The sequence below is a fragment of the Rhinatrema bivittatum genome, chromosome 1, assembly GCF_901001135.1.
Source record: "Rhinatrema bivittatum chromosome 1, aRhiBiv1.1, whole genome shotgun sequence".
NCBI lineage: Eukaryota > Metazoa > Chordata > Amphibia > Gymnophiona > Rhinatrematidae > Rhinatrema > Rhinatrema bivittatum.
In genome coordinates this window covers 683,427,737-683,448,177 of record NC_042615.1, presented here as the reverse complement: position 1 = coordinate 683,448,177, position 20,441 = coordinate 683,427,737, and the positions used below count along the sequence as shown (strand labels likewise).

The window sequence follows — 20,441 nt, the reverse complement described above, 5'->3', positions numbered from 1 at the left end:
TGGCCAAAGCGGTGTACAATACAGTTTAAAACAATAAAATTAAAACTGTACATTATCATTCAAATATTAAATATTTGATGTAAATCACTTTGGGGTGGATTTTAAAAGGAGCGCGAATAGCCTACTTTTGTTTGCGCTCCAGGCGCAAACAAAAGTACGCTGGATTTTAGTAGATACGCGCGGAGCCGCGCGTATCTGCTAAAAACCTGGATCGGCGCGCGCAAGGCTATGGATTTTGTATAGCCGGCGCGCGCCGAGCCGCACAGCCTACCCCCGTTCCCTCCAAGGCCGCTCCGAAATCGGAGCGGCCTCGGAGGGAACTTTCCTTTGCCCTCCCCTCACCTTCCCCTCCCTTCCCCTACCTAACCCACCCGTCCGGCCCTGTCAAAACCACCCCCTTACCTTTGTCGGGGGATTTACGCCTCCCAGAGGGAGGCGTAAATCCCCGCGCGCCAGCGGGCCTCTTGCGTGCCAGGCCGCGACCTGGGGGCGGGTACGGAGGGCGCGGCCACGCCCCCGGACCGCCCCGGGCCGTAGCCACGCCCCCGTACCCGCCCCCAAAACGCTGCCGACATGCCCCCGAAACGCCGCGACGACCGGGCCCGCCCCCGACATGCCCCCCTCGGAGAACCCCGGGACTTACGCGAGTCCCGGGGCTCTGCGCGCGCCGGTAGGCCTATGTAAAATAGGCTTCCCGGCGCGCAGGGCCCTGCTCGCCTAAATCCACCCGGTTTTGGGCGGATTTAGGCGAGCAGGGCTCTGAAAATCCGCCCCTTTGAGTCAAACTTATTTTGAGGAAGGTGGAATAAAAGTATAACATAACATATTTATATTATGCATAATGCAATTGGATACAATGTATCCAAATGTTAAAATGAAATTACGTTTAAACACTTAGGGGTAGATTTTAAAACATTGCGTGTGCGAGTCCATGTGCGCGCGCTACCTGGCGTGCGCACATGGATGCGTGATCTTATAACATGCGCGCAAATGCCAGGTCAGCACGTGCAAGGAGGGGGGAAGACATATGCAATTACGCGCGGTGACGCATCGGGGCCTTCCCTTCCCTAGCCTGACCTCCCTTCTCCTCCCCCTTTCCTGCCCTCCCCCTGTCCCTATCCTAAATCCTCCCAAATTCCTTGTCCTACCTTTTGCTCCTGCTGGCACCATGGCAAATGGCCGCTGTGCCAGGCACCTCCAACCCCGCCCCCAGACCGCCCCTTTCGCTAACCCTGGGACTTACATGCGTGGCTTGGCCCTTTGAAAATTGGCCCAGCGAGCGTAAGGCCCGGCCACGCACGTAAACCCCTGGGTTTCACACACGTAAGTGTTTAATTATGATCCTTTCTGAATTTTGAAAGTGTAGTAAAAGTTCTGGAAAGGGCCAGCTTGACGATTCTTATCATAGCACTAAGCTGCCACATAGTATTTGATGGAAAACAAATTTCAAGTGAAAATATTTGACTCTGACCATGAACACAAGTTTACAAAATAAGAGAAAGCAGAAATCTTTGCTTCCTGGAAAATGTTTAAAACCACAGAACAGAGAGAAAATATTAAATCTAAGTCCACTGCTAGAATGATCAATTGCAGTATGGGTTTGTTTTAGTCAAAGATAGTGCTTTTCAGACCAAAGGTATTAGTTGTGTATTGACTAAAAAACATAATCACGTGTTAAAATAAACTCAGCTCAGAGGCCCTGAATATCTTGGGAAAACTGAGTAAGCTAATATTTAGACAGTCCCCATTTCCAATAGTGTAATACATTTATCAGCTTCATTACAGTTTGCATAACTCTTATGGCTTTCAAGATGTGCACAGCTAGCTCTCCTAACATTTGCGACATCTGAAATTGGATGTTGGTATTATTAATATTATTTATTTTTATTTTACTTATTTTCTGCTTTTTTGGCACAGAAGCCATTACTTTTTTAGATCTGGGGTACTGATGCTCAGAGATAAAAAAAAAAAAAAAATACAGGACTGCTTCTATGGCCAAGTCCATAAGCAAAGCACATCAAGCAAATCAAAGCACATCAACCAAACTGGTATGATATGCATTATAATCTTTTATATTCCATTGTAACTTAACTTGTATATAATTCCTCCTCTGTCAAAATTTTGTATATATTTCCTCCTCGTCTAAATTTGTATATAATTCCTCCTTGTAAAAATTGGATTTTAAATGTAAGCTCCTGTAACTCCCTATTACTTGATCTTTATTTTATTTATTTATTTATTTATTTATTTATTTAAGAATTTTTTATCCCAGTATTAGTCGAAACATCATATCGGTTTACAGTGGAACAAAAGAGTGGAAAATACAATGGAAAGGGGAGGGGGGTACAATGAACCAAAAGGAGAAGCATGGAAAGAGCAACAAACAAGGCGCAAGGCAACTTGGAAACAAATGCATTGCAATAATAATTATAGCATAACTATGTACAAACTAAATACAAGGATTGGTTAGTGTCTGAGGGCATGGGGGCATGATGCCTCTATTCCCTCCCCTCCAAGTTCTCGCTACACTCCGCCCCCCCTTATCTTATTCCATATCTCACCCCCTCACTCCCATTAATATATCCACCAGTTCTTTGTTCATTGTAAAGCCTGTTGCTAATTTTTGTTTCTTGTTAACCGATGAGATGTTCCCAACGACCATCGGTATATAAAAGCTGTCAAATAAATAAATAAATCTGACTCGTACATGGGGGTAACCTGCATGACATGGCGGATACTACCATGGGAAGCTTGCTGGGCAGACTGGATGGACTATCGGTCCTTTTCTGCCGTCATTTCTATGTTTCTATGTTTCAAAACAGATTACATTCATATACTGTAGGTATATCTCTGTCCCCAGAGGGCTTAAAATCTAAGGCCTAGATTCATCATTTTACTATAAATATACTAAAAATAGTGCCCGCTATTAAAAAGAAAAGGGGCATGGTTAGGCTAATTTTACTGGTACCACATCTATATATTTTTTTCACATCTCAAGCTGAGAAGTCCATCGCACACTGCGTTACTGACCAAACAGGATTTTATCGCAATTGGTGAGAGAGAGAGAGACACACAGCGGGGGCCACTAGCATCTCGGAGTGAGGTTTGTGGGGTGGAGTGGGTTCTTGGGGGCAATTTTACATGCAGAGTCTTACGTACAAACAGAACAGTTACCACCAGTGAAGATTTAATGTGATTTGGAAGGATAAAAGGTAAAAGAAGAGTACATTTGTACACTTTACTCTCTACCTACCTTGATTGCAGCTAGGTAGAGAGTGCAAGGTACAAATCTACTTTTCGTTTACCTTTCATCATGCCAAATCACATTAAATCTTCACTGGTGGTAACTGTTCTGTTTGTACGTATGACTGTGCATGTAAAATTGCCACCCAGAACCCACCCCCACAAACTTCACCCCAAGTTCATAATGTCCCTTCTTACAGTGGTATAAAAAGTTCAAATACAAGTGAGCCTCCACAGAGATGCTCTCGCTCTCTCTCCTCCCCTCTCCCCTCTCCCCTCTCCCCCTTCTCATTCTCCACTCTTCCCCCTTCTCCCCTCCTCTCCCTCTCTCCCCTCTTCCCCCTCCCGAACTGGGATTTGCAATAAATCCCATAATGCACAGCTATTGCAGGCATAACGCATAGAAAAAAAGGTGTAATTATTTCCGAAGTTAAATCCTATGATAGTGTGCATTACGTTATCGCAAGCAATGTTAATCAGCCCCCGTTTCCATTTACTCCTCCCACTTCCCTTAAGAATACTGATTGTCCCAAGTAAGCCAAGCCTTCACCCCAATTGACAAAATAAACCCCCAGGGTCTCCATACACCCCTCCCTTCCCCCACAGACCCTTGAGATAGCCAAAGAATAAAAATATTAAAAAATAAAAAATCCAGAGTTGGCTCCTCAACTCTTCCCCTTGGTGTAATAATCTGGCCCCCAAGGCTGGACATCCTCCACCCTCCTGATCCCCCTACACAGCTTGCAATTGTTAGGTATGTTGCGGCAGTTAAGGAGGGTGGGCTGTGGTGAGGCATCTGACCATGGGGGCTGCACCAATTCCAGACTTTTTATTTTTTTATGAATATTTTCACACTGTAGCTGCCTCCAAGGGGTCTGCGGAGGTCACCTGAGTTTTTTGTCACTTTGTGAGGGGAGGCTGTCTGCCCCTTTAAGCAATGGTGTTCACATAGTCCTGGGGCTGCCGTAGCACATTCTTGGGCCTGTTACCGCTATGGTATTTTTTATGGCCGTGAAAAATACCGCAGGTGTCATAAAGCATCAAGGCCAATTACTGCTGCTTTATGACTCTTGCAGTATTTGGCTTAGGGCCGGATTTTAAAAGACTTAAGCACGTGAAACCCAGGACGCATGTAAGTCCTGGGGTTAGTGAAAGGGGTGGTCCCGGGGGCAGGGCTAGAGGCGCCCGGCACAGCAGCCATTTGCCGCTGTGCCGGGGGATCACGGGCCGGCAGGGTGCCGGTGCGTGCAACTTATATTCAAAAACATAAGATAAAATATTACAATGTAATATCAATATTACAGATGCAATGCTGTTTTCCTATGAATGTGTGTGAACTGGGGTTTGTCAACACATCTGTCAGTGAATTGGAGGTTGCTAAAAGAACATCTATAGTAGCTCCTGCTGCATACTCTTAAAATAGCCTTTATTGGACTACAACAAATGTTTTCTTTTTGGATGAGTATCTGATAAAAATCAGCTTGTATAAAATTTATTGTATGAAGTTTTTACTTGATTTGACTTCCAGAGTATAGTAGAGTTTCTCCGTAAATTGCATGAGGTGCTTACTCCAATACATTACTGTCTGAAAGGACACAAAAAACCACAAAAAAAAAGATGTTCAGTTGTCTGTCTTAGAAAAAAATGTGTGAAAACTCTAATAAAACAGTCTTAGTAAAAGATTAATGGAGAGTCCACTTGCAACAGAGGAAAAAAGAAACACTTGCTTTATTTATCAATCTTCTGAATGGTTAGGATTTAGACTTTGCACAATACTGTCTATTTGATAAAAGAGTTTAACATCTTCCCCTCCCCAGCTCTATCAGAACATTATTTCTAGAATTAGCAGAAAAATCTCCTTAATATTCCTTTTTTTTCCTTAGGACATTCCTCCATTTTTTTCCTGGGGCAGCACTTCTTTCAATTTGTCCTTATCCTTTTCCTCTGCTTCTTAATTGCAGACTGCTGCCAGTAAATGGGATCCTTCTAGACCATAGGTAGGCAGCTCGGGTCCTGGAGTGCCACTTACAGGTCTGTTTTTCAGGGTCCACAATGAAGATGCATGATGTATATTTGTGTGCATTGTCTCCATTGTTTGCAAATGTATGTTATGCATATTCACTGTGAATGTCTTGAAAAAACATCTGTTAGTGGTATTCCAGGACCAGAGTTGCCTACCCCTGTTCCATATACTCAGGTGTTCTGAGCTTATAGGGGGTTTCCTTTAACCAAAATGACTATGAAACCGCAAGCTCTATCTTAAATTTAGGTAGTCAGCTATCTCAAAAACCTGAAATGGATGTTGACTCTGAACTGTGGGACCCTGTGGCTTATATTTATGCCTTCAATTGACCTGTTACAACCAGCTAATTTTAACCAGGTAACCTGTCTACTACTCGGCCTATTAAATATGGACCTCCTACTTTTTCTTTGAAACTCGGCATAGTTACAAAATACTCAACATTTTTGCATCTGCTTTTTGCTTGGGTAGTAAGGAAAATACAATCCATGTGCATTATTTTCCTATTCCACCCAAAAAATGCTCAAGAAAGGCCTACCCTAAATGCAGCTAAAAATATGTGCATGTAATAACATACAGCCAAGCTAGAAAAACTAAGAAAATCATAAAAGACCCACACCCACTGCTCCTGGAGGTTGATTCGGTACAAAGAATATACTCCCTGCTCTTCTGTCTTTCTGGCAGCCTTCAGATCTGAAGGAAAAGAAAACCTAGTAAAAAGCAATTTTCAATCTGACACTCAAAAAGAGGAAACTGGCAGAAAGCCCTACAAGATGTCACATTGAAACTGTGCCAGCATATATCACAGGCCCCTACAGTTATCCAAGTAAGAAAGACATTTAACTGAAGGGGATCCAATTCATGCTTCTCCACTAATAATGTAAAAAAAAAAATATATATATATATATATATATATATATCAATACAAATGAGGGAACAATGTACCAAAATATATATATATATCAATACAAATGAGGGAACAATGTACCAAATATATATATATATCAATACAAATGAGGGAACAATGTACCAAAATATTTATTAAAACAAATTTTACAAATTTAATAAAATGTATTAAGAATCAATGGTCCATAATTCAATATAAAATATTCATTCAAAAGTCCATTAACCCAAAATCAGCAACAAGATTAATATCCGTGTAAATCCATCTCATAGAATGAGACAGTGACAGGGTGTATGTACTTCCATACATATCAGCGACAGGGTGGTCTTCCATACATATCAATGACAAGGTGCTGACTTCAATTCATTCTATGAGATGGATTTACTTGGATATTAATCTTGTTGTGTGTATATATATATATATTATATATTATAGAAAATGTGAAGAGACTGTTTACATTAGTGAAATGGATCAGAAATTAAAGACAAGAATAAACTTATAGGGACACAAGATAATAAATAGAAGACCACTTTTCCAGGCCAGACCACTGCATCAATGACCTTATAATCAGGACACTAAAATGGAACTTTAGAACTACCCAAGAGCATAAGACATTTAAAACTACAATGATTGGACACTTCAAAATAAAGATAAAAAGACTTAATTGGGGGCCGAGGCATTAAAATATATTTACCATGGGTGCAAACCATTTTTAGCTTGCATATGAAAATCAGCATTACCGTCCAAGTAACTAATGAGCTGCAGAGTGTGCGCACATTAAAAAAGCCAAGATAAAAGGAGTGTAGTAACGTAATAGATGAGAACGGAAAAAGACCAGCTGGCCCCTCCAGTTTGTCCAGTTATTCCGGTCCATACTGCAACAATATATCTGAGCTGCAAGCCCTGGAGAATGACTACTTTTAAGATCTCTCTCCATATCCAGGACAGTATTTGTCATCTCATCTTTACGCCACCATCTCAGGTAGACATACCATCCCTGACTTGGCTCATGAAACTACTCTTGCACCATATCTGAAAGACGTGTATATTTCCCGTCGATAGCAGGGCTGAATTAGCCATGCTGTCATGGGATCTGTCCATCAGGTCCGGGAAGCGGGAATCCCGGACCTGATGGACAGATCCCATGACAGCATGGCTAATTCACCCTGCTATCTACGGAAACAACGTTTACGGTAAGCAAACTTGTTTTTTCCCGTCGATAGCAGGGCTGAATTAGCCATGCTGTCATGGGATCTGTCCATCAGGTCCGGGATTCCCGCCTCCCGGACCTGATGGACAGATCCCATGACAGCATGGCTAATTCATCCTGCTATCTACGGAAACAACGTTTACGGTAAGCAAACTTGTTTTTATATACCTATTATTATCCACTTGCATATTTTACATATAGGGATGGAATTTGGTTCCTAGACTTTTGGACTGGCTGCTAGATTCAAATAAAATTTGTCATGGCCTGGTTAAAAGTACAGAATCAGTCATCAAAGCATACTGGATACTGTAGGCAAGCCAGAACACCATTTAATACCAACTACCAGTCATATACTGAAAACTGTCTTTCTATTGTGATTTTGTATAGGTGGCAGTTACTTGAGAAAAGGGTATTCTAGGTACTGTTTATGAACTAAGGCAGAGTACTATTTTTCCTCTGAAAACTTAGCAGCTTTTGCATGGTATGTTGTGAAATGGTTGTGATTTTCTCATGAAAACGCAATCTCGTCTCCTATGGCTCCTGCTGGCATATGTTCGCACATTTTTCTCTCTCATGCTTTGTGCGAATCCTACTCCATATACCAGTCAGTCACAGCAGAAGTTGATTTGGAGCCCCCTTTTATCAAGCAGCACCCTTAATGTGAACAAAGAACGAGGAAAGGTAAAAAGTGAGTGAAATACTTGTATGCAAAAAGAGTGAGGGAAGATGTGGTCCAGGTTGTTTATATTGGAAGTTTCAAACTAGAAATTAACAACCTTACAAATGCAGCATCCTAAAAGGAAGAAACAAATTAAAATGTACATATATGCTAGATTTTATTAGCAGGAACAAAACTGAAAGAAATGGAGAATGACAGACTGGCTTGCAGCAGTCCACCTAATAACATTGCAGTATTTCTCTCTGATCATTTTAGAAATTGCCTGTATACCTGGGGGAGGTTTTTTATGGTCTGTGTATTAAAAAGAGGTGACCTTGCACACTATTTTCATACTTTTTAAGGTAGTTTAATTTTGTTACATAATAACTATAGAAGGAAAAAAATGGATGTGCAATTAAGAGAAGTAAGGCTATAGGTTAAAGTGAGAGAGGTGGGAATAGTGGGGAGAGAATGAGAGATATAGGGAGTAAGAGATAAGTGACAGAAAACAGGACAAAAAAAAGGTACCTGCTAAGTGATGGGCCCCAGGCTACGCTTGTGTCTGTGGCACAGATTTAAGACATTGGAGTTTGTCTCCAGGAAAACAGTCCCTAGGCTGTAAATTTACATATGTGCCCTTTTTTTTTTCCTTCTCTGTTTTTCCCTTTCAACTGCCTCTCAGAGCCAAATGTACTAAGCATTTTCCATGCTTATGTTATAAACACAAAATGTGGAAAATCCTTTAGTATATCTGACTCTCAGTGCTTTATTATTTTTTCTTTTGTTACTGAACAGACGGAGCTTTAATATCAAAAGAAGGTGGAAGTTTACGGAAGAACTGGTTCCTTTCTTAAAATATTGCTCATCTCCTCGTATGGAACCACATATTTTTTCTTGTAAAGGCAGGGTCATACTTGATCTTCCTTCTGTTCCATGGGGATTCCAGTTCGATCAGAATCAATTCTAACTAGGTATGCTATAGTACCAGGGCTGTCATTCTCATTCTGCCTTGGAGGGGTTTCCATTTTTATTCTCTTTCTCCTTCTCCCATTTAACCCAGGTATTGCAGTGACAATCCCCTTACTAAGAGGTATAAACTATATTCCAGTACAAAAGTGCATGTTTCAGTGAGCTACTTAAATGCAACATAACAGCAATATATATATATATATATATTATTTTTTTTTTTTTTAGAGATTTCATTTGACAGTTGAAACCAACAAAATCATTACCATACTCCCTTTTCAGTTTGATTTATATTTCACTCATGTGATGCTTAAAATATTTGACATCTCCTCCTACTTAGCTGTAGCCACCGTTATGAATGCAAATTAATCAGGGTGTGGCTAATCATCAGCTGTGTAAAACATGAATCTGTACACAAACAGATGAAGAGTGGATGCAAGAAAACAGATTTTTTTTAAATTAAATTTATTTATTGAGTTTCCATGCTTACAAATATCACATCGAAAATAACAATGAAATACTGTATAAACCAAACAAAAAGAGCAATAAAACAAGCACATTGGCTTATTACATAGTTAATAAGATAGCAAAAGTGGGGGCATAAACTCTGAGAATTATAGAAGAAACAAATATAAGAAAAGGCAATAACCTTTACTAATTAATAGACAGAATAGACACCTGTGTCACGAAGGCTAGGCTCTGGAATCTAAGAAAGATCTCAACTGCTCTGGGATAAAGAAAATATAACAGTCACTTTCCTTTTTAACAATACATTTACAAGGGTACCTTAAATGAAACGAAGCACCTACAGATATAGTTTTGTTACAATTCGAAGAATCGGTGAACCCTTAGGCTGCAACGATATGTGTAAAGGAGCTTACCAGAGTTCCTCGTTAGCAGGAGATGGACCTCAGGGACAGTAGCTGGTGATGATGTGGTCTCAGCAGAGGCAGCGAGAAGTTCAGAACAGTCCAGAGTCAAGGGCAGGCAGCTGGCAGGCAAGGTCTTGGTACAAAGCAGGGTCGGGGCAGGCAGTGTTCCAGACGAGGTCTAATCCCAAGCAAAGTCGTACACGAGCAAGGTCCAATTCCAAAGCAGAGGTCAGAGGCAGGCAGCAGGCAAGGCAAAGTCCAAATCCAAAGCAGAGGTCAAAGGCAGGCGACAGGCAAGGCAAAGTCCAAATTCAAACAGAAGTCAAGGCAAGCAAGGCAGGAGACACACCAAGCTGGACCTATTGCAAGGCACTGGCAATCCTTCAGAAGCCTCCTTATATAGTCCTGGGTAGGAAGTGGTTCCTGGGAGCCTGGAATGACTTCCTGTTGCTGCTCCTTTAAGTGGGAGGAGGAGCCAAGCGCCTGCGTCTGATTGGGGCTAAAACTGCCCCTGCGGGAGCCTGCTGCTGGCTCCCTGCTGCCTTAGCTGATGATGAAGACCGCGCAGGGAATGCCGAAGAGACCTGCCTCTGCCTGCGGCCGTCTGAGGCACCCGCGGAGGGCAGAAGCAGACGCGATGCAGGGGCCAGACTGCCGGCTCTCTGTTGCGGCCATTGCTGCCAGTAGGTGCAGTTGACCGTGGGGGTCAGCCCCCGCCAATCGCAACAAATTTCCTGCCTCATTGAAAGAAACCCTTTTCTCTTTTTCTGGGTTATCTTAGAACTATATGGAATATATGAACAATTAGACCCATGAAACAAAGAATTTAAGTGACAAAAATAATGAGATATCAGCTTACTAATATCTTATTCAACTATATACAGGATTGTTCAAGGAAATTGGTTAAATTCTGCATTTCAAAAGGAACCACGCCATTCTCATTTAAACGTCTTTCTCTAGAAGATATCGGAAGAAAAAAGGCCGTATTAATGGAAGGAAGTTCAGCCACAGGAATCATAAGAACCTCTAATAAATATCTCTTAAAGGTAAACAAAGGGTGTACTTCCAGTATACAAGGACAATTTAAAAGTCTTAAATTTAACCGACAATTCCAGTTTTCCAGGAGCTCAATCCTTCTTGACAAAGCGTTTCTATCTTTAATAGTTGCTTCCTTAAATGTATTAAATTCTAAAGCGTCTCCTTGTAACTTCCCAAATGAAGTTTTAAAGCTTGCAGAGATTCTTCTTGAGCTTTAATTTTGCAGGTTTTAATAGCAATAGCAAGCCCTGCAGTCAGTTCCCACAATGTATCAAGCGTTACGACTGCAGGCTTAATTGGAGAGATCAACTCTCCCGGGGGCTCAGAGGCTCCTTCAGTCAGTGAGGACATTGATGGAGGCCCCCCCCCCTCCGATGGCAAAAGTAGTTCTTGGGGTTCCTGCTTCTTGTCCAAGCTGAACAGATGGTACGACAACATCTCCCCACGGCTCACTGTAGCCGGATTTTAAAGCTCTACGCGTGTAAATCGCCTTACGCTTGCCGGGCCTATTTTCAAAAGGCCCGGCAATGTGCATAAAGCCTCGGGATGCGTGTAAGTCCCAGGGCTTTACTAAAGGGGCGGACCAGGGGGGTGGGACGGTCCTGGGCATGGGCGGGGCCAGAGGCCTCTGACTCAGCGGCTATTTGCCGCTGTGTTAGAGGATTGCCTGCCAGCAGGCTGCCGGCCCACAACCTTCGCCTGCCTCCAGGCAGGCGCAAAAGGTAAGATAATAAATCAAGGGGGGGTTAGAGTAGGGCTGAGGGGGGGAAGGGGTGGGAAGGTCAGTTTAGGGGGAAGGGAACGGGGGAAGACAGTGCGTCTCGGTGTGCACAATTGTGCACCCCTTTGCGCGCGCCGACCCCCAATTTTATAACAAGCGTGCACTCAAATTGAGCACGGATTGAGGGAAAAGCCCTCACTTTGCCCTTGCGTTTTGGGGGCATTAAAGTACAAGTATGTAATAGAGAAAAAGCAGGACAGAGCAGTGCTCAATTGTGACTCCATTCAGGACGCCATCTTGCCCTCATGAAAGGTAAATATGTCCCTGGAAAACAGCGTTTTAAAGGAATCTGACTTTAATAAAAGATGTATATTGTTATTCCAAAAGTGTGAAAAGTTTGAGCAATAAAATGCATTGCAGCAAAGAAGAAAATGAACTGAGGAATAAGATTAAGTGAGGAAGTAAGAACAAGAAACAGGCAAGTTGATATTTTGGGCAATCTAGATAATACTTCTGCTTTCAGAAGACATTTTCTTTTGACTACCCTAAACTTCTTATTAAAAAAGGCTTATCAGCAAATAGTGAGAGATTTTGAGCAAGTCCAGGTCTCTTCAGTGCTTGGATAAGAAGGCTCAGACAGGCTTTGAAACAGCATCGTTGAGGCTGTGGTCGGAATAATTGAACAGATGAACAGATGGGGGATTCCTTTCTTTCCACAGAAATCCCAAACAGGCTTGGACTCTAGTCGAAATAGTGTAATTGCTTTATGCACATGACTTTCTCCATCAGCAAGCAGGATGAAACAGCCACACAAGTGGGTGACATTATCTTGACAGTGCCAACTGAGCTCAAAAAAATCAGAAGCTTTTTCTGAACAGACATGGAAGTTCCCATGTTCCCATGTTGCCACCTGCCTTGCAAGTCCCCTCAGTCTTTTTTCATCCATTCTAAAGTTCAGACATGATTAACCTCTCTCTATCACCTTGTAGTACTCAGAGCCACACTTTGTGCAGGAGTCATGCTCTGCATGGAACCACTCAGCACAGAAGACCCAGAGGAAAACCCCAGCCCAGGAGGAGTACTCAGCACAAGGAGTGTTCCCGACACAGGAAAAACACAGAGCAAAGTAAGCTTGGGTTGAGGACAACATGAAGAAATGTTTTGAATTCTTCCTAAATAATTTCTTCAAGGATATACCACAGTTGTAGAACACTTAATCATACTTCTGTTAAAGTCCCTTCAGGACCAGTCCTTCTAGACCGCTGCGTGAAATATTTACTAGACAGCCTTCCCCTCTCTCATCTCTCCAACATCCAAGTAAGCATCAGGAACAACATTCTAAAACAACAGATTTAACTACAATAGTCCAGAATAAACCAACAGATTCTCCAATGAGTAACTCTGTCATGGAAGACCTGGACTGCTCATCTTCGTATCAAATCTCAGAAGACTCATAGAATGAATCGCCTCAATGGTGAAGTTAAAAAAAAAATAAATCTACTGGACAACTTCAGACCCTTAACCATAGTTAATGAGGAGTACCTTTCCTTTTGAAGATATCTTATCCAACATTCATTTAAAAAAAAATATCCAAGAAGTAGGAGCTTAGTTCTTTGGCTTCACCACTTATAGATATTCCAAAAGAAACATTCACGGTTCCGATTGCTACTAGAACTGCAGTCAAGAATATGGCTAAGCCCTATGCCTTGCCTGGTTACAAGAAAATTAGATCTCAAATATAAGGTACAGCCATGGCCAGGATTTTATTTGGTTCACATCATCCAGTAGTGGTCAAGTCAGTCCTAAAAAGAATAAAGTACTCTAAGGAACAAAACAAAACAACCAGCAATAGCCTAGAAAGCTATAAAATGTTAAGAACTGTACTCATGGAATACAACTTTATCCAAAGCCAAACCCTACATTTTTCCATGTGTCCGCTCTACTTCTTTTTAATTAGTGAACAGCAAAAGTGCAACAGTGGCAGCTCAGTCGACAAAGTACAGTTTTGTCTTACTCAGAAAATTGAAAAGCTGGCTGTCCTCTGTGGTATTTCTGTGTACTGTCATGCAGGAAACATTGGCCTAGTTCTGGATCTCAGCTTCTGTTCCTGGAGAAAGTCAAGGCTACAGCGGCAGAATCCACATCCCCAGGAGGAGGAAAGGAGAGTGAGGGATTTCCTGCAACAGCACTACAATGGCATAATGTGGTCAGACCCAGGATATCCACATACCAGGTTCCAGCGGGGGTGGTGATTTTTGCTCACTGGTCAAGGAATGTTACTATAATGGCTAAGCTGGGGGGAGGGCAGTACTAAAAATAGTAAAAAAATAAAATAAAATAAAACAAAAACAAATCCCCTGGTAGTCAAAAGTGAAAGCACATTGCACCATAGTGCAGTAAAGGCCAATTCCAGTTGAGCTCGAAAACCAAAAAAGAGCAGGAGGAAAGTGTCAGAACAAACAAACAAAAATACAACTTCTTCCAATGACAAGGCTTCCCTGACAGCTAACATTATTATATAGAGAAATCCAAGACAAGAATGATAGGGGCAGTGGAAAATGAAGCTTTATTGCTTCACACAGGGCGATCATCTCTGCTACATCTACCTTGCAGAATTCCACCTCTTCAGTCAGATACTTATTCAGGGTGCTTTACCTTCGATATATTCCAGTCATGGTAAACCATAGAAGTATTAGCTACTTCCATCACATATATTGTGAAATGGGACTGTCGGAGATCTCTTCTTACCTTTCATTTCTTCAGCTCTTTAGAATGATATAGTTTGTAGGAAGACATGTGGGAAGCATGGCGTGCAAAATAGGCACATCTCGAGCCAGAATGGTGACTTCTGCCCTATGGCCCTTGTGGATTCACTGTGCACAATGTAAATGCAGGAATAATATGCAGATGATGCAAGATAGGAAGAAAGAGTAATATGTTATAAATTATATTGTTAGTTAGTTGTGTAGGAGGGAGGACCCAGCCAAGTGCTTTAAAAAGATGAGTGCCATGATCTGCTGCAGAGAAAGTGGTTTCTTGAAAAGTGACTTTGGCCTTAAGAAAATGCAGCCAATGTGTTTGGGGTTTTTTTTACAAAAAGGAATATTTTTTAAACATTTCCGTCTTATAATATGGGATTAGAGTAAAGCAACAGAGGTTCTTTAAGCTTGCTTTCCCATTTCAGCATGAGAGAGGGGAAAAAATTTACAAAATGGCTCCCAGAGACTCTAATGGGAGCAGTATGACTGAAGCAAGGCCTCATATCTGGAATAAATATATTGAGGGCTCCAGGACATGAATAAAAGGCATGTGCAGGTGAGTAACCCTTGTGTTAATAAACGCCCATATTTTAAAAGGCTTGCGAGCGTAAAAATCGGGGGTTATGCGCGTGGCTGGGACTTGCACGCGCCGTGCGCATTTTAGAACAGGCCCGGCCACGTGCGCAACCCGTGATACGTGCACAAGTGCCGGGCTTCCTGAAAGGGGCGGGGCAGGGTCTGAACGGGGCAGGAAATGGGCCGGGACAGCGCCATTAGACACTGTTCTGGGGAAGTTTACTTCTACTCCAGAGGAGCAGTAAGTACAAAAGTAAAATAAATGTGGATAGGTCGGGTTAGTTTAAGGGTTGGGGAAGAGGGAGGAAAGATAGGGTTGGGGTAAGGAAGTTCCCTCCCAGTCCGCTCCTTTATTTGAGGGGGAAGCCCTACTCGCGTCACTGCGAGTATTATTCTAAAATTCCCCCTCCCCCTGCCGCACGCGGAGCAGGCCACCCGCCCATATATGCGCACATGGACATGAAAATCCAACGCATGTGTGCACATGGGAAACATATTTTATAACATACGCGCGCCTACGCATGCATGTTATAAAATCGGCATGTCCATGTACGTGCACTGGGAACCATGAGCACATGGAAACACGCGCGCGATTTTTAAAATCGACCCCAAAGTGATTATGGCGGTTCTTTCTCTGCACCCCAACTAATTTTTTATGGAGTTGTACCAAATATCTTTTTTGATCCTTCTTAATATCTGAATTTATACCATTGCAATTCATCAAAAGCCAAATTTTCAAAAATACTTATTCTAGGACCCAAACTCACAGAGTAAATCAACCCAAAATGAACAAGTTTCTGTAACAGGAATTGCACCTGGTTCCACATTTACTTCTTGCGCTGGATAAGGGAATGCCTTCTATACAATAAGAAGAGGTAATTTCTTACGATTTCAAATAGAGACTACACAGTTGAAGTTTTATTTAGGGCTTGAAGTAGAGCTATATTAACTTGTAAATCATGCACAGTCCCTCTGAGAATTATTAAACCCAGTTGTCAGGTTTGTCATCAGTTGCTAATACAGATGCTGTGATAGATGACTCCAAAGTGAATAAGAGACTGTAATTCATTCAAGTGGTTTCACTGATGTCATAAACTGTGAGAGTATGGCTTGAGTGATCTTTGAATATCTGAAATAAATTTCAGCAGTGTTTTTATCCTGCAGCCATCCATTATTAGCCTCTCAATGTTTTCACTAACAGTAGTTCTTTCCTGTTGTGCCACAAGCAAAAATCCCCATTAAATATGCCCGTATACTAATAACTTGTCTCTTATTTACCAGTCAATTAGTGTTGCAAAAATAGCTATTTTATGAGGCACTATTCCTTATTGCTTTGATATGGGAGGAAGTGTTCTGATCTGATAGTCTCAGTAACATATTGCAAGGCAGCATGGAAAATTGTGGCTGCAATATAGTTAGCTCCTCAGTGACCAGTGGAAAATAAATGCAGTGTGCACCATTCTGACTACAGCTCATGTACCTGTGAGAAATCAAACATAATGTAAGCAACAAGGAAGAAGAGACAAGAGAAAGGAGAGGTCAAGTGGGAAAACTCAAAAGAAAGAAGATGAGTGTTCAGTATATCGGGTTTTCATTGATATGCTTACTACACTGAATGGATTGCAGTTTTCTGCTGGTATGCTAGTATTTCAGTTTTGTGAGAAAGTAACTTTTTATCTCTAGACAAGCACTCCTGTGAGATTTCTCTATCATAGTGCAATACAGAATTCCCAACCTCCTCCACACACACAGTGTATGCCCTGTAGATTGATCAAGTCCATTGGAAAAGTGAGGGAATCCCTGGGGCAGAGTTTGAAGAAGGGTTTGAATAAATGAATAGGAGGGAAGAAGTCGAGTGTATTGGATAGAGGAGTAGATGGGAGCATGGGAGAGTGCATAGGGGGATTAGGGGGATAGATGAATGCATCAGGAGGCTTGTTGGGGTTGAGAGAGACTGGTTGAGATGGGCTAAAAGGATAGAGGAAGACTGATGTAGATGGACTGGTGGGTAAAAGTGGGGGGAAATAAACTGGTGGGGAATGAGCTTGGGGCTGAGAGATACTCATAAAGATGGGCTACAAGGAGAGAGATTTGGGGGTTTTTATTTTGCTTTTAGACACCTCAAGGCAGATTACATTCAGGTACAGTGGGTATTTCCCTATCCCATAGGGTTCACTAAGTGTGTACTAGACACAGCAAAGTGACTTGCCCAAGGTTACAAGGAGCATCAGTGGGATTTGAAGCGTGGCTTCATAGCCCACTGCTCTAACCACGAAGCTAGTCTTCTACTTACGGCAATGGCTTGGGGATTAAACAAACTGGTGGAGATGTTATGAAGTTGAGAGAAATTGGTGGAGGTGAGCTGTGTGGAACAGTTAAGAGACTTGCTTGGAAGGGAAGGACGACGAGAAGTGTGAGAGAGATTGTTGAAAACAGGCTGGAATAGAGAGAGAGCGAGAGGTTGGGATGGATTGTAGAGGGACTTACGAGTGAATGGTTGGAAGGGTGTTGTATTGTAGTTTATTATTTTAAGATGTGCAATAGTTTGCAGAATTTAAAACTTTTGTATGTGGAAACTTTATTTTTTGGCACAGAATTCCCTCAGAATTAGTAGGTACTGTAGTAAGTAATTACACGGGTAAATGAGATTTAATGTTGATAAGAGTATGGAACTGCTACTCTGAATAGGGTAGTACATACTGATACAGTGCGAGAAAATTACTTTGATTTGTTGATAGTCAACTGAGAATGAGTACACAAAACCAAGCACCAAAAGCTAAAGTTTGGGTTATGTAGGCATATATTAATTAAGGGAATAGAAGCAAGGAAGAAAAATAAAATCTTTTCATTGTATAAAGTCTTCATCAGATTGCATTTGGAGTATGGGGTTCATTTTTTGGCATGCTTTCTCAATTCAATGTTCGAAAAAGTGTGAAGAAGCACCACTATGATTTCTCCAAATCACATCTCTGCCCTTTACCTCAACACAACTCCATGCAAAGACTGTCTTCCTAAGTAGAGTACTCTGGACATCATGACCTCAGCAGAAGGGATAATTTAGAATCAGCAGATATCAGCTTTGTCCATGTTGGACCTCATAATGTAACAATGCACGTCATTTCCACATGAGACAAACCCAACAAACCCTGGCAGCTCTGTAATCTCAAGCCATTTAGTTTCCAAGACTACATTAAAATATCTGTAAATGTACCTGACCTAGTGCTTTCCTGTCATAGTTTGACAAAGGGATTACCCTTTCATATTCCAGAGTATTAAATTATTCTGACCACAGATGCTTCCAATGTGCGCTGGTGTGTTCAAGAAAAATTTCACATCAACCTCTTGGAGATCACAAACTTCAGAAATCAGGTGGCCAACAAATTATCCTTGTATAAAGCGAGAGCCAGTTAGTCATATCATACTTGACTAAGGAGGAAGGAATGGAATCTCAACCTCCTGAGTCAAGAAGTAAACAAGGTATTAAGCTAAGCTATCTGTAAGAGCCACTTAGGATCTTTTTCTTTCACCCCAGTTAATAGATAAAATTGTCACTTGCTAGAGCCTCCATGAGTGGTCCTTCAATCAGGACATGGCACATGAGATCTTTCTTGATTATGCAACTTATATCTTTACATATCAAACTTGAATAGGAATATACCAGTTTTCTGCTTCAAGAGGAGATTAGAATAAAGGACTAGCAGCATATGCCCAGTCCCTTCATTGGGAGACAAGTCTCTTGTAAGAATACATTCTCCTGCTTCTGGTAGTCAAGACCTTTGTAAAACATAGAAGGGACAGAAGATCTATGATTTTCATAGTGTCATACTGATTGGGACAGCTATGGTTCCCTTTCCTCCTAGAGTTATCCATTGCAGAACCCATCAGGCCAAAATCTTTTCCAAGACCGATACATTAGAACTAGTGCTTGTACTCCATTCCAACATCTATTTTCTAGCCCTGGATGTTGAAAGGGTACGAATTGTTTGCCTTGAAGCAGAGGATCATGTGCTGGCATGCTGCCTGGAGGCAGGCGCAAAATTGTAAAATAAAGATTTTGGGGGGGTTAGAGTAGGGCTAGGGGTGGGAAGGTTATGTTAGGGGGAAGGGAACGGAGGAAGGCAGCGCGGCTTGGCGCATGCAAGGTGCACAATTGTGCACCCCATTGCGCGCGTGGATCCTGGATTTTATAATTTGCGCGCGCAAGTTATAAAATCGGGTGTACATGTACGTGTGCCGGGTAGTCTGTGCGCACCCTTTTAAAATCTACCCCTTAAAGCGCATTGATATAAAATACCATGCAAAGTGCTAAAATAGCACAAGATGCTGTAACTCAAAAATTAACCACGCCCCTTCTCCTTATCGCGGTTGTTATTCATGCAAAATTTATAGCATTTTGATGAATCTAGACCTTAGTCGGTTGTCCTTCCAGTATTATTCTCTCTCCTCCCTGCACATAAGAAAGAAGCTGTCACCATCTACCTGGAGAAGACCAAAGCATATATATATATAATGGAACATCCATCTTTATATTTTGTTTGATCCCATAGGCTGGGCCTCTCGGTAACAAAGAATACAATCACTCCTTGTGTAGTAAGTTTTATTTCTCATGGGTATTCCCTGGCAGATTTGACCTTAGAAAGGCATGTCAAGGCCCATGCTCTCAGAACCCTGGCAAGATACTTGCCATTCTAAGGTCTTCCTCTTGAGAAATGATTTGCATGGCTGATATTGAGCTCTGTTGGCATATGCCTTAATATGGCCTCCTGTTGGGATTCTAGGTTTGTGATGTCCATCCTACAAAGTATGTTTGCAGATTAGAGCCCAGTTTCCATTCTCTGAAGGCCCTTTTCTATTTGTGTCCTTCTGCCAAAATGTTTTATTGTGTGATCCTCCCATTCATGTTTGCTTTTCTCTTTTTATCAGTATTGTTCACTGTAGCTGCTTATCATCAGAGAATTGGTTACCATAATTATTGTTCTCCGATGACAGCTGTACACTGAGTCATACTAGCCACCTGCATCCCCATTCAGAGTTGTTCTTACTTAAGTTGTTCAAAATGTTATACAATAAATGGAAGATCACAAGGTCTTGCAGTATGCAGAATAACTCTTGTGCATGTGCCGAAGTTTTCTGAGAAAGCTGTAGGAGAATCTTCCAACGCTGCACTTTGACTCAGGTCATCTCTGTAGCACATTGTACTGCTATCATCAGAGAACAATAGTTGCAAGCAAGCAATTCAGTTCTTTGGTTAGAAACGCTATATAAAATCAATAAATGAAATAAAAAAAAAAAAGAAAACAAACTTAGCAGATAGCCATTATTGTATCTGTGGGTATACATAGAATGCGTTGTAATGTGCGCAGTGTTTTCCCACTATTTTGAAGCAAGTCACATCTGAAGAACACCGTTCTAACTGTCTAAAAACAAGAACAAAAGCGTTTGCAATATTTTGCTTTTAGAAAGTAAAATATGTA

General features: G+C 41.7%; 1 protein-coding gene across 1 annotated transcript in view; it reads left to right on the top strand.

Moving 5' to 3' along the window:
• Nucleotides 1-20,441, top strand: part of MRPS27 (mitochondrial ribosomal protein S27) — a 234,752-nt gene that overhangs the window by 152,384 nt on the left and 61,927 nt on the right. The gene's annotated exons all lie outside the window — the stretch shown is intronic.